We start from the raw sequence: 14391 nt of genomic DNA, 5'->3' as shown, positions 1-14391 counted from the left end.
AATCTCGTCATCATCTCCATTTATTGCAAATATATATGCTTGTAGTAGACATTATGCTATATTAAAATAATTAAAAGAGGTGTATTATATATATCATTTTTAAATCACTAATATAAATATGTTCAGAAGAGATCTTTTTATTTTAAATATAAGACTGTTTTTGGATCTATTTTTTGGGGTCTTCAAATGTGCGATGTTTAATTTGGCCATAGGAGTTATATATGGATTGATGTGCTCCAAATGGTGGAACCCAAACTCGCAGAGGTACCTGGGATTTACACGTGGCACGGGGTTCACATGCACTCCCATAACTAGAGTTCCTCAACCTTTCAACAATCAAGTATTCAGAAGATTTCCTTGTTTTTAATCTGTCTATCTATATAGCACAAAATGACCTTGTATGTTGTTGACCATGTTCTAGAATAATATTATATTTTATGTTGATGAAATTTATATACTATAATAAAAGAACAATCACTAAGCACACGTGGCATTTTAACACATTTTTGGCAATAAAATAATCATCCTTCGTTTGTGAACGCTCTTTAGCTCCACTTCTCTTTTCTTCCGCAGTTCTGCCCATTTCGGGGCTTTTTTAAATTTTACATTTCAAAAATCACATATTACGGTTTCTTCCTCTGTCCGAGGTACTTCTGCACCTCAATACCTATGAGGTCATGTCATTGGACAAGGAAGCTTCTGCACGTCAACAAGCAACACCAACCAAATATCATTTTTGCGTTTTCATTACAACCTCAGCTGATTTTTGTGTTTCCATTCCAACTGCATGTAGAGCAACCTCACCTCATTTCTACATTTCCATTTTTTGTTCTAGGAAGCTTCCTTCTCCCTCTCTCTGTCGATCCCACTTTGCTGTTGTGTTGCCACCGTCATGTTGACTTGATTTGAATGGCTTAAGCACTATTTTCTGTGAGATTAATTTTTTAATTGTAGACTACATTAGAAGAGTAGTATGGATTATCTTTTCAATCAATAGATTGCATTAGTTGATCGGAGTATAGTAAATATGGTGCGCACATGCATCTAAAAGCTTGGAGTTGCTATGGTGTTAAGGTTTTTGGTTTTAGTTACTCCTTCATGCCGTGGACAATTAATTTGGGGTCTTGTCTTTATGATCTTTAAGTTTAATGTGCTAAGTTGTTTCAAGTTTGGCCTTTGGTAAATGTCTAGAAAGATATTCATTAACACATAATTAATAGGAACAAATCAACACCTATAAGATATGAAGAGACTTTTGGTGTATTGCTAAATTGCTGATTTCTGAATTTGATGTACGGCTAGCTCGATGACGTCTACTCCAATATCAATGATATAGAATCCTGGGAAATGGAAGGTTTTTGCTTATAAAAATTCAAATATTGAAAGTTTTATTTTGTTAATGTCTTGGTTTAGTGAAAATTCTAATAAACAAGAAGAAAAGAGGCACTTATCTTCAAATAATTGTAGTGTCTCTTACATTGAAGGAATTTAAATAAAAAGGTTGATTCTTTTTTGTTAGTTCCTATAGCTTTATATATTTTTGGTTGTGTTAGACCTCACTATGAAAACTGAAAAGTTTCAGTCTTTAATATGTTAATTTTTAAAAATTTTTGGAGGTTGTAGGGATAGGTTGGTTGGTTGTAGGCATGGCAATGGGGCGGGTCGGGGTCGGGTTTTGCTTAACCCGCCTCCGACCCCGACTCCCCATTTATCTCTTGCCCTCGAAACCTGATGGGGGTGTAGATTTATCCTCATCCCCACCCTCGATGGGATCGGGTTTTCCTCGCCTCACCCCGCCCCCGACATGCTTATAAAAAAATATTTTTCATTGAATGAAAAAAACAATTTTAAATAGCGGGGAGGGTTCAGGTAGTGTATTAATAATCACATCCTCGATCTTGAACCAAACTTTGGTTGTCGGGGAAAACTCGAACCCAACCCCGAACTCGGGTTTTCCCTGTCAAAATCGGGGTGGGTCCGGGGCGAGCCCCACGAGTTTGGGCTTCATTGCCATGCCTAGTTGGTTGAGTAGAGACTGAAGGTGCTGATGTCTGGCCTTCTAGGAGAGCTCAATTTCTTGAAGCCAAATTTGATTTGATTTATGAATAACCAAGTTTAGTTTATTTCCATGCATTATTTTCTTTTTCATGCGTTATTATTATGAAATAATATTTTCATTAAGAATGGTGGTCCCATATGTTACTTGGAAAGCAAAGATCCGGAACTCATGCATGAAATGACACCTGGAATCACGCACGGTTTGCTGAAGGCCAACTAAGTATTAAAATTTGGTATATTATTATTATGAAAAAAGTTGTTGTTGAGAAGAGTGGTGCCCACATAATTCTTAGAAACGAGGAGTCAGTAACTCGGGCATAAAACGAAATTGGTTATAATAGCACAATTTTAGTAGAACACTATGTCAATTTTTAAGAGTGTTACTCTTTATTATTATGAAAAATGTTGTTTTTGAGAGCGGTAGTCCCTACACAGTACTTAGAAACCCAATTTCAATAAGTCGCGCATGGAACAACACTAAAAATATAACATAATTTAGATAGTTACAAATTAGTTACAAGTTTAACTATATCAGACTCAATGTATTCATGTAAAAATTGATTTGCTCATTTTGAGCATTATCCAAAGTAATATTCAATCTCTCTTTTCTCTTCTTTCCATCTCTCTACCTTGAATTTTATCATGGTATCAGAGCAAATGAAAATACATCCTTTTTTTTTCTCTCTCACACACACTCACCACTCATCATTTTCTTGCTTACTAAAGATCAAAGGTATTAGTCGTTGACTCTTACAATCACCAATGACAGCCATAATCGGTTGCTCCTCTTCTCCTTTCCGTCACTTCCAACTCAACATAAATCCCAAAAAAGACCAACTCAGTTTTAATTATTGTTGTTCTTTTAAAGGGAGTTCAGATGGCAGATACAAGAAAGATAATAAATTTAAATGTCTTTCATTTAATAATTGTTTAATTTTTAGAAAAATTCTTTCTAATAAAATATTTAATGATGGAAAAAATAAATACCTCCTATATTTTAAAATATTAAATTTATAAAAATTATTTACCAAAATTTCTATTAATGTGTCCTTAACAACATTATCAATGAATATTTTGTAGAAAACATGCACCAAATGTTAAAAAAGTACAAAAATACTAATTATTTAGTTATTTCTATTCTTTTAGGTGGACTTTGATAAACTTAATGTTTATAGTTTCTCAGGAATATTAAAATGGTAAACTATGATATTCATATGTGGTATGCAATTAATAAAAAAAAGCATTATCAAGAGACTGTGATTGCCGATAATCAATTCTAGCTCATTTTTCTGCAAAAATGTTCTTGATGAGATAGGTTATCTTTTCATAGAGGGTAACTACAATAGATAGACTACATTTCCCCTCATTTGAACATTGGGACCCTAAACCCTGAACTCACATTTTCTTATTTCTTTTCCTTTTAGTGTTCCTTCTGCACAACATGTGAATCTGCAATGTGAAGCAGAAAGACACTACCTCACGTCTACCTCACAAATCAACCAACCAACCATGATTTTAACATTAGCTTTTCGCACAGTCAAGAGACCGTACATACTCAGCAACAAAATCCAAAGCATATTGAGAGAAACTTCTTTTTCTTTTCTCTTTTTTTTGTTTCTGTCTGTTATCATAAAGGACCAATAACCACCCACCATAAGAGAAATCAAATCCAGAAGTACATCAACAAGAATCATGGTTAGTATTATTAGAACCAACAATCAATGTAACCCCTCACACATATACCACAGGTGTATTTATTTATCTACTTTTTTTTCATTTTTCTTATTTACTTTTCTGGTATTTTGCAAATTGTCATTTGTTATTGATTGTATTATTATATGGAATTAGGGGGTGGAGGAGGTGTATTTGGGGTGAGAGGCCTCAATGAAGACGATGATATTGGAGTTAGTATTTTAGGGGAATAGAAAATTGGTCAATTGTTGAATGGTATTTAGTGGGGTGGGATTTAAGAAGGAAGTGTAGTTAGAAAATTTTGAAGACAAGCAATAGAAGTGGCCGTGTAGCTCTTGAACAATAGAAGGGGTTGTATTGATTTCTCACAAGTTATAATTAGTACAACATTACCTATTTATGTGTTTCATTCACCGACTTATTTTTAGCATTTACTGTTTACATCTTTCTAGTAATTACAAGCACATTCACTTCTAGATTATCTATTTCTTAAATTCATTTTCTAGTTCAAGATCTCAGTTTTTAAGACTTTCATACATGAACTTTCTAGATTAATCTATTTCTGAGAGTATTGTCTAGCGTAGTATTTTCTTGTAGAAAATTCTATTGTGATGATTCTAGAAATTTACAGCATATTCAACAATTGGAATTTGGAAAGAATGAAGAAGAAAACAAGTGGCCACCATGGCTTAGGCCATTTCTCCAAACAAGCCTTTTTTGTTCAATGCAAAGTCCACACAGATTTCCACAAAAGTGAATGCAACACGTATTGCTCGGATTGTATGAATGGAGCCCTTTGTTCAGACTGTCTTGCTTCTAACAGAGAACACAAAGCTATTCAGGTAAAAACTTTGGGTTAAAATTTTGTTAACTAATAACTAATTGTCTTTGAGGATCTATGGCTCAATTTGATGCAATTTTGTGGGGATTTAAACTCCCGAAAGGCCAAACTAAGGATTTGGATGCCTGTAATCTGATTGCGTAACTTTCCTACATTATTACTTTCTTAGGATCCAATCCTTTTTGATTGATCCTAAAAAAATTGTCTTTGATGGGTTGTTATTGTATTCTTTCAATTCTTTATTAGTTTATGAAAGACAAGGAGATCTTCATACCATGATGCCACAAGGGTGTCGGAGATACAGAAAATTCTGGAAATAACAGGGGTCGAAACTTATATAACCTGTGCCAAGATTGTGTTTTATGAATGAAACGCCTCAACTTAGGCCTGACAAAAGGAGTCACCAACACCTGCCAAGTCTTGATTCATTTAGCTTTTGTTGGTTGTCTATATATATAAATATATATAATTGCTTGCTTTATATGCGTTTTTTTTCTTTTTGGTGTATTTCTCTATGCTTATACATAACCATTAAGCGGTTGTTTTGTCCATTGAAAATTTCTATCTTGCAGCATTAAAATAGAAAACAACTTGCTTATTTGAACCACAAGATCATAAACAGGGTTATATAGCAACAAACTTTTCATTCCTCCTTTTGACTTGAGATATTGTGTTGGAACGGACTTCACTAAGGTTCAGATGGCTATGTTTATTCATAGCTTGGTAACAAAGTACAGGTAAGATTATGAAATGACAACGCCATGGGTGCGAACTTAAATTGACATGCAAAATCTCTCTGTAAGTAATTAGCATATGAATATTTCAGGTGGCGACCCATCAAAGGAGGAAACATCCTTCGAACTCCGGGTTTACAGTTTCCAAATGGCTTTCACGTCCAGATCATGGAAAAAGATCAAAGGAAACAGCTGGAACCAGAATATACCATAACAAATTAGAGACCAAAACTACACAAGAGAGACTCATATATGGTAGAAATTTAGGTTTGACATTTTCAAGAAACACAAGGGAATGAAATTCTTATGGAAGCCAGAAAAGTAACCATAAGGATCTCTCACTCAGTTTTGATTAGGTCTCTTAAAAGTTGTTTTTATTAGATTTTCTTCTCAATATACTACAGGGTTTTAATGAAAAACATGGTTCAAAACCAAAATATGACGTGCCTTACCTTGCAAAAATGCAATGAGGGGGAAGGGAAGGAAACTTGTACTTTCGTAACAAGTGGGTGTAAATGCTTCAGATTATATCCTGAGTTAATATACAATTTTCCCTTTTGAAAGTCACAATTTTTACTGCTTGCAAGTTGCATCTTTAAAGGTTTTAGTCTATATAAAGTAATCAATTGAGGATAAAATTGTTTAATGTTGACAAACTCGCCAAGTTATAATTTTTTGGAAGTTTGCCATTTGACAAACCAAAGCAACACAAGTCCTTACTTTTATGGATCAAATTGTAGATTAGCTATTTCCTTCCTATAAAATATGTTTTATGTACATAACATTCTAAATCTATCTTTCAATAAGTTTTTTTCCTCAATTGTTGTCCGCCCCACCCTATTAAAAAGTAAGAGAAAGCAAGAAGGAAGACTAGTAGTGGAAACGGGAGAAGGTAAAAGGATAAAAACCGTAACTATGATTCTATGAAATACTTAACAAGTTTCTCTAAAACGTTAGTGTCAGAAATTAAAAAGTATGTACATTAAATTATACGTTCAGGCTTCAATCCACTCAGCCTCTGGCTCGTCTAGCAGAACTTGTATGTGTTTGTCATAATTTTCTTGCCTCACTTTATCATGTTTTAGCTTCATCTCTTTAACTCCCCCTTTGAGCTATCCCGTTTCTTTCTGTGTTTGTGATGTACAGGATGGTCAACAATATGCTGCACATTATCCATATTCTGTTTTTTATGCCCATACTTGTGCATTTCTTTATGAACATGGTGTAAATCATCAAAATAATCGGAGTTCCTTTCAGAATGCTTGTGCATATGCTCATAAGTGGTCCTTCGCCTATTTTCAGCACTATAGTTAGAGTGCCTATGTTCTTGCTTATGATGTTTGTTATCATGAATATGGTGATGCCCCTTGTCAATTTTGAATTTACGTTTATCCATGATGATTTGTTCATCAGCGCCTAAGATATCCTCCCACCAGTCATACAAAGGATCAAATAGACCTTTCTGGTGCAAAAGCCATAATACCACAAGCACTGCAATTCAAAGAGAGTATTTATTTTAAGTTGTTCTGCTGAATTTTCAAATTATAATATACTAATGGACATTGAATAGAAGTCATACCTGTCGGAAAAATTGTCAAAAACAGACCAAACATCATTACCCAACTCAAGCAAACATATTGTATGTGGCACTTGAAGTCAAAAAACCCAGAGCATTTTTCTCTGTTCTTCCACCCAAACCGAGGAACAAGGAAGAGATTTGATCAAATAATTAGTTAAGACAGATGAATCAATATTAAGAAAAGGTTATGATTAAGAAAGCAACATGCAGTTATTGATCTTCCAATACCCTGCTTCAATTGTACGTGATTCATACTTAAGTTTATAACAAAATATTTAAATCACTTAAGAATAGAAATATGGCACAAACTCAGTATCAGTTTACCACATTTCAAAGAACATGAAGAAAATACAATTTTTTTTATCCAAATGTAACTAAAGAACAATCTCGAATAAGTGCACTAACTTTTGTTTCATTCTGTTACTGAATAATAGTTTATGCATAAAATAATCCTAGTTTTAATCCTTTAAGTTATTAATGACAAAATATTCGAATAATTGCCTTCATGAAAAATAAAATGCATTCCACTTGTTCATAGCAGCCAGTGCTACTCATCCGTGTTTGATAAGTAGGATTTTGAAACATGTGAGTGGTGCTGATAAAGAAATATATGTTCATATACCGATCAAAGCAACTCAATGTTCCCCATGAATAAAATATACAAAATTTCAAGAAACTCATATTTTCTATATTTTAAATGTAGGAATTTAAATTTTATAACTTGCAAATGAAAAGTATAGTTGAAGATAATACCTACAAGTTTTTCCAGTGATAAATTCTGTTATGCTTGTCCATATTTTATTCCATATGCTTTCGATAGAATCAAAGAAACTGTTTATACTGGCCTCTGGTGGTTGAAAAGGCATACCCTGCAGTAATAGATGATTTAGTTATTCACAATTTGTTGTCATAACATCACCAATAATTAGCATATTTTGTGAAGAATCAGAAGACTACTAATGAACTATCTATGGGAAACAATTCTACAATATCAAATTCATGTCTCAGACTCAGACTGATCTGCTATTGATCCCCTAGAGCTTATTACTAACCATTTTAAGTAATTAGAAACAAAATATTAAACGTATCTATGTAGTGATACTGCAGATAAAAGAACTGCTGTAAAGTCTTCTTTGTCGTCCTGTCCAACGGTTCAAAATAACTATAGTTGTTAAAGTTTGATGAAAAGACCAATGGGCAATGGTGAAACATAGTATCCAGATTTGAGCGAGTTTCACGTTTTATGTGAATACAAATCTGAGTCAGATACATGGATTAAATAATACCATTGTGTTCACGACATAGAAAATAAAGCATACTAAATTCAGGTACCAGGAAAGAACATACCTGCGTGTCATTGTCAAGAACAGTTGCTGTAGTAGCAAATTGACATTCAGCTCTATCAACTTCATTATAAGCAGAATCCTTTAATACGGCTACATCCAAAAAACCCAAAAAAAGGACACAGTAAATGTTAATGTGTTCCTTATCCTCGGAATAGATAACAACGTATAAATCCCCAAAGCTTCAACTTTACCGGCACAAAAATATTTTGAAGCCTGATCAGTGCTTGGGTAGATTTTGCAAGATTGGGTTGTAACCTCATTTGGCTTCATTATTAAAAATTGCTCCTGAATCATGTTTACAAGCAAACAAGAAAAAACATAATAGAAGACCTATGAAAGTATAGAACAAAAAGGGGCAAAAAACAAACTTCTGGCATATGTTTTAGCATGATACCTCCATCAGGGTGATATCCCTGGAGCAATTAAACTGCAAGACAACACAATATAGCAAAGCTAAAACTACAGCTTGTTGGACCCTAAGGAAAATTACTGCAATGCAAGCATCAAGTATATTTGAACCTAATTTTGTAACCATAATAAAACTAAAGCATCAGGAGTAGCGTGCATCTGTTAAATTCCTATTCATGTCATGCAGTCAATTCAACTAACCAGAGATAATTTAACCAAACAATAATTCCCCCCCTGAATGTTATGGTACGCAAGGAGGAAGTGATATGTGGTGTGCGGCTTTCAGGTACCATGATAATTAAACAATCATGTCCTCATATCAACAATGAGCACAGGTCAAAAAATTTTATAAAAAATTTATCACAACCCAGTTTCCTATGAGACATTATAAGGGGAAAAAAATAGAACAGAATTCCACTAACACTCTCAAGCCTTAAAGAACCGTGCCACAAGTATAGAAATTAATATAATGCATATCTGACATTGAATAAAAAAAAAAAAATCAAATCAAACATTCCATTGTCCGAGTATAAGGAGCATTGGATAATAAAGACAGATGTCATGAAACACAATATAGCGAAGGAGACTACCGTCAAACTATATGACGCTTCCACCTCACCGGTATTCTTAGTTGTGATTGTAGCAACACCAAATTGAGTTAGGGCTTCAAATGTAGGGACACTAACACTTATTATCTTTCCTGGGCTCCTAGAGAAAAAGAACCATGTGGGACAAATTTAGAAAAGCTTTTTTTACTATGAAAACAATAATGCTGCTGGACATTATAGGTTTCTAAAACCAAAAATCACACCCTAGCATCAATAGAAACAAAATTGGCTACATTGCAGAAACTTCTCACAATCATTTTTCAAATATTTTCTCTGCCCATCTCATTTTCAAAATGTATACATCCATTTATGATCAGGAATTTCATTATGTATACTTCATTATTGGCAATTCGTATTCGGCATATGAAAAAGTGATAGGTAACGGCTTTCCACCCCCACCAAAAAAGAAAAGAAAAATAGAGTTCAACATCATATGGTAAAACAATTTTGTCAGTGAATGACTACAAAGTCCAACATCTCAAAATGATTTTGTCATCTTACAATCTCATTCAAGATAACAAATCAATTTTACACATCAATTTTCACATGGAAATATTACCAAAGGAACAAAGTTTCAAGTCACTCGTGACTGTTTTGAAATCATATGTATATACCAAGTAAATATTATACCTTTGATAAACATACTCTACATCATTCGCACTTAATTCTAGCACAAGGTTTGTATTAAGAACCTCTGTAATTCCTATGGAGAAAGAATAACTCCCTGCACTCTGCAAACAAATAAAATAAAATAAATAATTTCTAATAGAAGACACCATATTAAATATAAATACAACATTATTGCAACGTAACTGGATGTTGGTTTATTCTTTCAAACCTTCCTTCCAAACCATAGAGTGGCACTTGATTCCTACTTATTCGATTCAGGTCAGCCTGTTAAGGACAAGAAAGTTTCTTTCAAATTTTCAATGATTATCAATGAATTTTTTCTCCAAATCCATTTTGCAAAAATAGAAGTGAATAGAAAATGACAAAAATGAAACCAAAAAAGCAAGATGAGAATAAGAATTAAAGAAGAAAAAATTATTGTTGAAGTACCAACCTCCCGAAAATTCCACAATTGATTATGCAAGCAGGTCCAAAAGGGAGAAGCGCAAAAGTTTGGTTGTTGATTAAAAGCTTCATAGCTGACACCAATTTTGTTACATTCAATACCATCTAAGGTAAATCTCACTCTCTCAAGCAACATCCACATAGAAATGTTTCTCCCCAAATCCTGTGGTTGCGCAGGGCTGCCCTGTCACAAGAAAAATTGTAAATATTTTGTTTAAGCTTGTAACAGTTGTGAATCATGCCGAAAGTATGTAAAAGTAGTTCATCTCTGTTTTCTTCCATAACTACACAAGTAATGCCAAGATTAATGTGTGTGATTTGCATAAAAAATGGGAAATAAGGTCAGTCATTAAAAGAAATGCCTAAACTAGTGGAGGAGACTGCAGTGACTAAAGAGAGCACACGGCTCTACGGACTTGCAATTGCAATATATCAGCCTCCTTATAATTATATTTTTCTAATATGATTCCAGGTTGCAAGAATTCTTCATTGAGTAACCTCATTGAGTAGCTATATATGCATATAGCTACATTGTTGACATTTTTGGCAAGAATACATCTTGGTACCTCTAAGCTAATCAACATACAAACAAGAGCTAGAAGAGAAAAAACCATTTTTCACATAGCCTAGAATGATAAGGAGGTTCATATAGCCTTACATTAAATATCAGTCCCTTAATACTATATCATACTTGTACACCATTGATTGAAATATGTAATGAATGGTATTTTTGTGCCACATTAATTGTGCACGAGAAAGTATAATTTTGTATAACTCCAAAAATAACAGTCATGGCCATGTTTTCAAGTCTATCCATAATGCAGTGACCTCTCAAAATTTAGAATTGTACAATTAACAAACATGATAATAATTTATTCAATCAATGCATTTTACACTATTTTTCTCCGATTTTTTTTAATAATTTATTTCTCTGATATTTGTAAAGATAGCTAGCACTATTTATTATTCATTGTAAAATTTTATTATATTTCAATTCATAATAACATGTTCGACAATTTGTTCGCAAAAGACCAATATCCAAAAAGTATCTAAAGGAAAGTTGTAACTTTTAAGTAACAAAAAATTCAAGAAACCAATCTAGCATACCAATTCTTTATCTTAATTGAACCTCGATCAATTTTGTTATAACTAAAGTCAATGGAGGTCAATTACGGTGAAACCAGTCAAACAAGCATACCTGCCTTGGTACGACCAGATAGAAATCCTCAAAAGATGGTATATTTGTGTACCCAACAAAATCTCCAATAAGATTAACCCTCAAAAATTTATCATCAGAGATCACTGTTCTATTTTCAGGACCCACAACCACTTCCTGCCGGCCAAATTATGGACAGACAGATTTATGTGTTAGATACACAAAAATGGTAAAAAGATATTACTGACATGACTCATTGAGTGCATTTACATCTGTTATATGATATGTGAAATTGTAAATCAGAAAACTAAGAGAACATGCAGAAAATTGTAAACCAACATATCCAGCATCATAAGACAAAATACAGTCTATGGAAAAAATGCTTGTCAGGTTTAAATTTCATATTGTTGCATAAGGAAACCAATAATTACATACCGAAACTTTAGTTCCACTCTTCACCTGTATTCGAACACTAAATCCCAATGTTCGCCGCCCAATGCCAAAAACATGAAACCTGAATTGAATGAGAGAGAGGGAGAAGGAAATCTGAGTTGTGACTGATGATTAAAACAAAGAAGTCACTTTTTACTTTGGAAAATTTCAGAGGTGATTACAATTAAAACATGACATGATGAAAAAACTACACTATAACTAATCTTAAATAACAATGTTCATAAAATTGTTAGAATATCAGGGTATTTAATATTAAGCAGTATTTTTGAGTTAAATTATAATATTCGTACATTATCGATGTTAATAGTTGAATTTTACTAGTTATATTTCATAACCTATATACCTAGGGGTATAATACATCAATATACTCCACTGCACCTTTCTCCCCTTTCTATCTAATCCCTAAAATTGCAACAAACTTAAACCTATTTAATTACTGCAACTGACACTTTTTAAAAATCTGGAACTAACAGGAAAAAAAATTTAATCTGAAATTGTTCAAGCACAGTGAAAACAGAAACATTTCAAACAAAAATATCTTGACAAGATAACATAGAATGGGATTTTGATCTATATTTGTAAACGGTTCAATGTAAAAATGGTTTCCATATGTTCACCTAAGTCCAGCACAAAATCCAATTAAGACCATATATAAACCAGGGTGGCTCAAATCAACCACAATTGGATTTAAAAAGGACGGGGAGGGTGGAAGCTTACCAATCACCAGGGAAACGCACACAATGTGCAGTGTTGGCCTTTCCTTTTGTCAATTTGTCAACTAGTTAAACAATTTCACCCATAATTATTAGTTTTGTGTTTCCTAAAAACTTACAGAATGTTGCAACATCAAAGCACTTACAAAAGTTTCCACATGATGAAGGCATCCGCCGCTGGGGCCCACATGGACAACATATTGGCTACATTAAAGACGGAAAGAGAGATATGTTAAACCTGAATCAGCAGTGAAAGGTAAAAATGCCAAAGAATATTTGAAGGAGGTGGGAACAAACGCTAATGTCTTTTTCTTATTCTTCCCTTTGAATAATTTATTTTAAAATTAGGAGTTGGAAGGCCACCTGAGTGTACTCGATAATATGACCCTCTTCATCTCGCAGTCTGCAACACAAGTAGCAGAAACCAAGCTGTGAAATTAGCATTGCCTAAACTCTAGTCAGTATCTAGTTCATAATAAAATAGCAATAAACATGGCTTGCCTTTCACATGTCTTCACGACATTTGCACCAGCATCTGGCTCGCATTTGCGTGTCTTAACATAATACTCTTCAGGTTTATAAGGAACATCCTGCAAACGATAGATTATTACATCCACATGTACATGTACGCAATCCTCTTATGGCAATTTGCTTTGAAAAAATAATTCTCCAAAACCATAATAAGATGATGATAGATTACTCCACAAACGATAATGACAACAATAATAAGTTATTGTTAATGCAACCAAAATGAGTAGATTACAGAGAGTGAATAAAAGTAACAGAAGAGAAGTATCATACTCGTATGTATGTTAACTGATACAAGGCATATGCAGAAGTTTTGTTGACCGTTATGACAGGAGGAATACGCAATGTCTGCATCTTCCTGCTTGAATTTTCCTCCACTTCCACCAATTCCGCAACAATCGATGCCTCTCCGCCACTCTGCAAAATCACAAAACAACAACCTCAACACACAGGAACACAATGAGGAGCGTAATGTGAATGTGATTTATTTACCGAGCCACTGGGAACAGCCATGTTGAGTACGATTTTGGTAGTACAGTTGAGATTGTCGTCGGAGTTGGAGTTCTTCTCGCACTTCTCCAGCTTCGATTTGGAGATGATTTGAATTCCGACGACATAGAAGGAAGAAAGTATGAAGATGATTATTAGGGTGATAGCGGAACGCAATGCCATTGTTATTGTTATGCATTGGTTCTCTAATTGGCCATACATAATACATGGGTGTGCCCGTGCGTGACAGTAACCGCCAAAATATATTCAAAGGCGGTTTGGCGGTTTTTTACTTTCCTTTATGCTGTGTTTGGTTGGAAAGTGAGGAATAAGTTACCAAACATAGAAATGCTGTGTGTGTATCTAATTGGTCTCACAGACATGCACACTCTCCCTCATTTGTCGACGGAAAAAAAAAGAGCATGGATCCAGATGCACATAGAATAAGATTCGTGCAAGTATCAAACACCAAAACCCCCGCTAATTTAGGAGGGAAGAGGATTTCCATTTACATCACAATATCACATGCAAGCCGAATGAGAGAGACTTCACATTATACAGCATACACTAACAAGAGAGTGCTTGGGTTATGAGATGCGTCACCTGTTTCTTTGTAAACTAATTAATCATTTTAATGTTCATATATACTTTAACGAATTTACATTCATAAATATTAAATAACATTTTTTATAACGAATATTAAAATTAATTA

At 33.8% G+C, this 14391-nt stretch overlaps 1 long non-coding RNA gene and 1 pseudogene across 2 annotated transcripts; one reads left to right on the top strand and one right to left on the bottom strand.

Annotated features, from left to right (window-relative positions):
• The first annotated feature begins 3296 nt into the window (after nt 1-3296).
• Nucleotides 3297-5895, top strand: LOC100780870 (uncharacterized). 2 transcript variants are annotated; one of them, XR_001384829.3, is made up of 4 exons: nt 3310-3753; nt 4382-4592; nt 5164-5328; nt 5418-5895. It is a non-coding gene; the product is annotated as an uncharacterized lncRNA (long non-coding RNA). The 2 variants fall into 2 exon arrangements; XR_005888705.1 differs by having other exon boundaries at nt 3297-5328.
• On the bottom strand, nt 6219-14010 carry LOC100780334 (protein HAPLESS 2-like; annotated as a pseudogene).

This window comes from Glycine max, chromosome 15, assembly GCF_000004515.6.
Source record: "Glycine max cultivar Williams 82 chromosome 15, Glycine_max_v4.0, whole genome shotgun sequence".
NCBI classification, from domain to species: domain Eukaryota; kingdom Viridiplantae; phylum Streptophyta; class Magnoliopsida; order Fabales; family Fabaceae; genus Glycine; species Glycine max.
The sequence above is the reverse complement of the archived record's forward strand: the minus strand, read 5'-3'. Positions and strand labels throughout refer to the sequence as shown.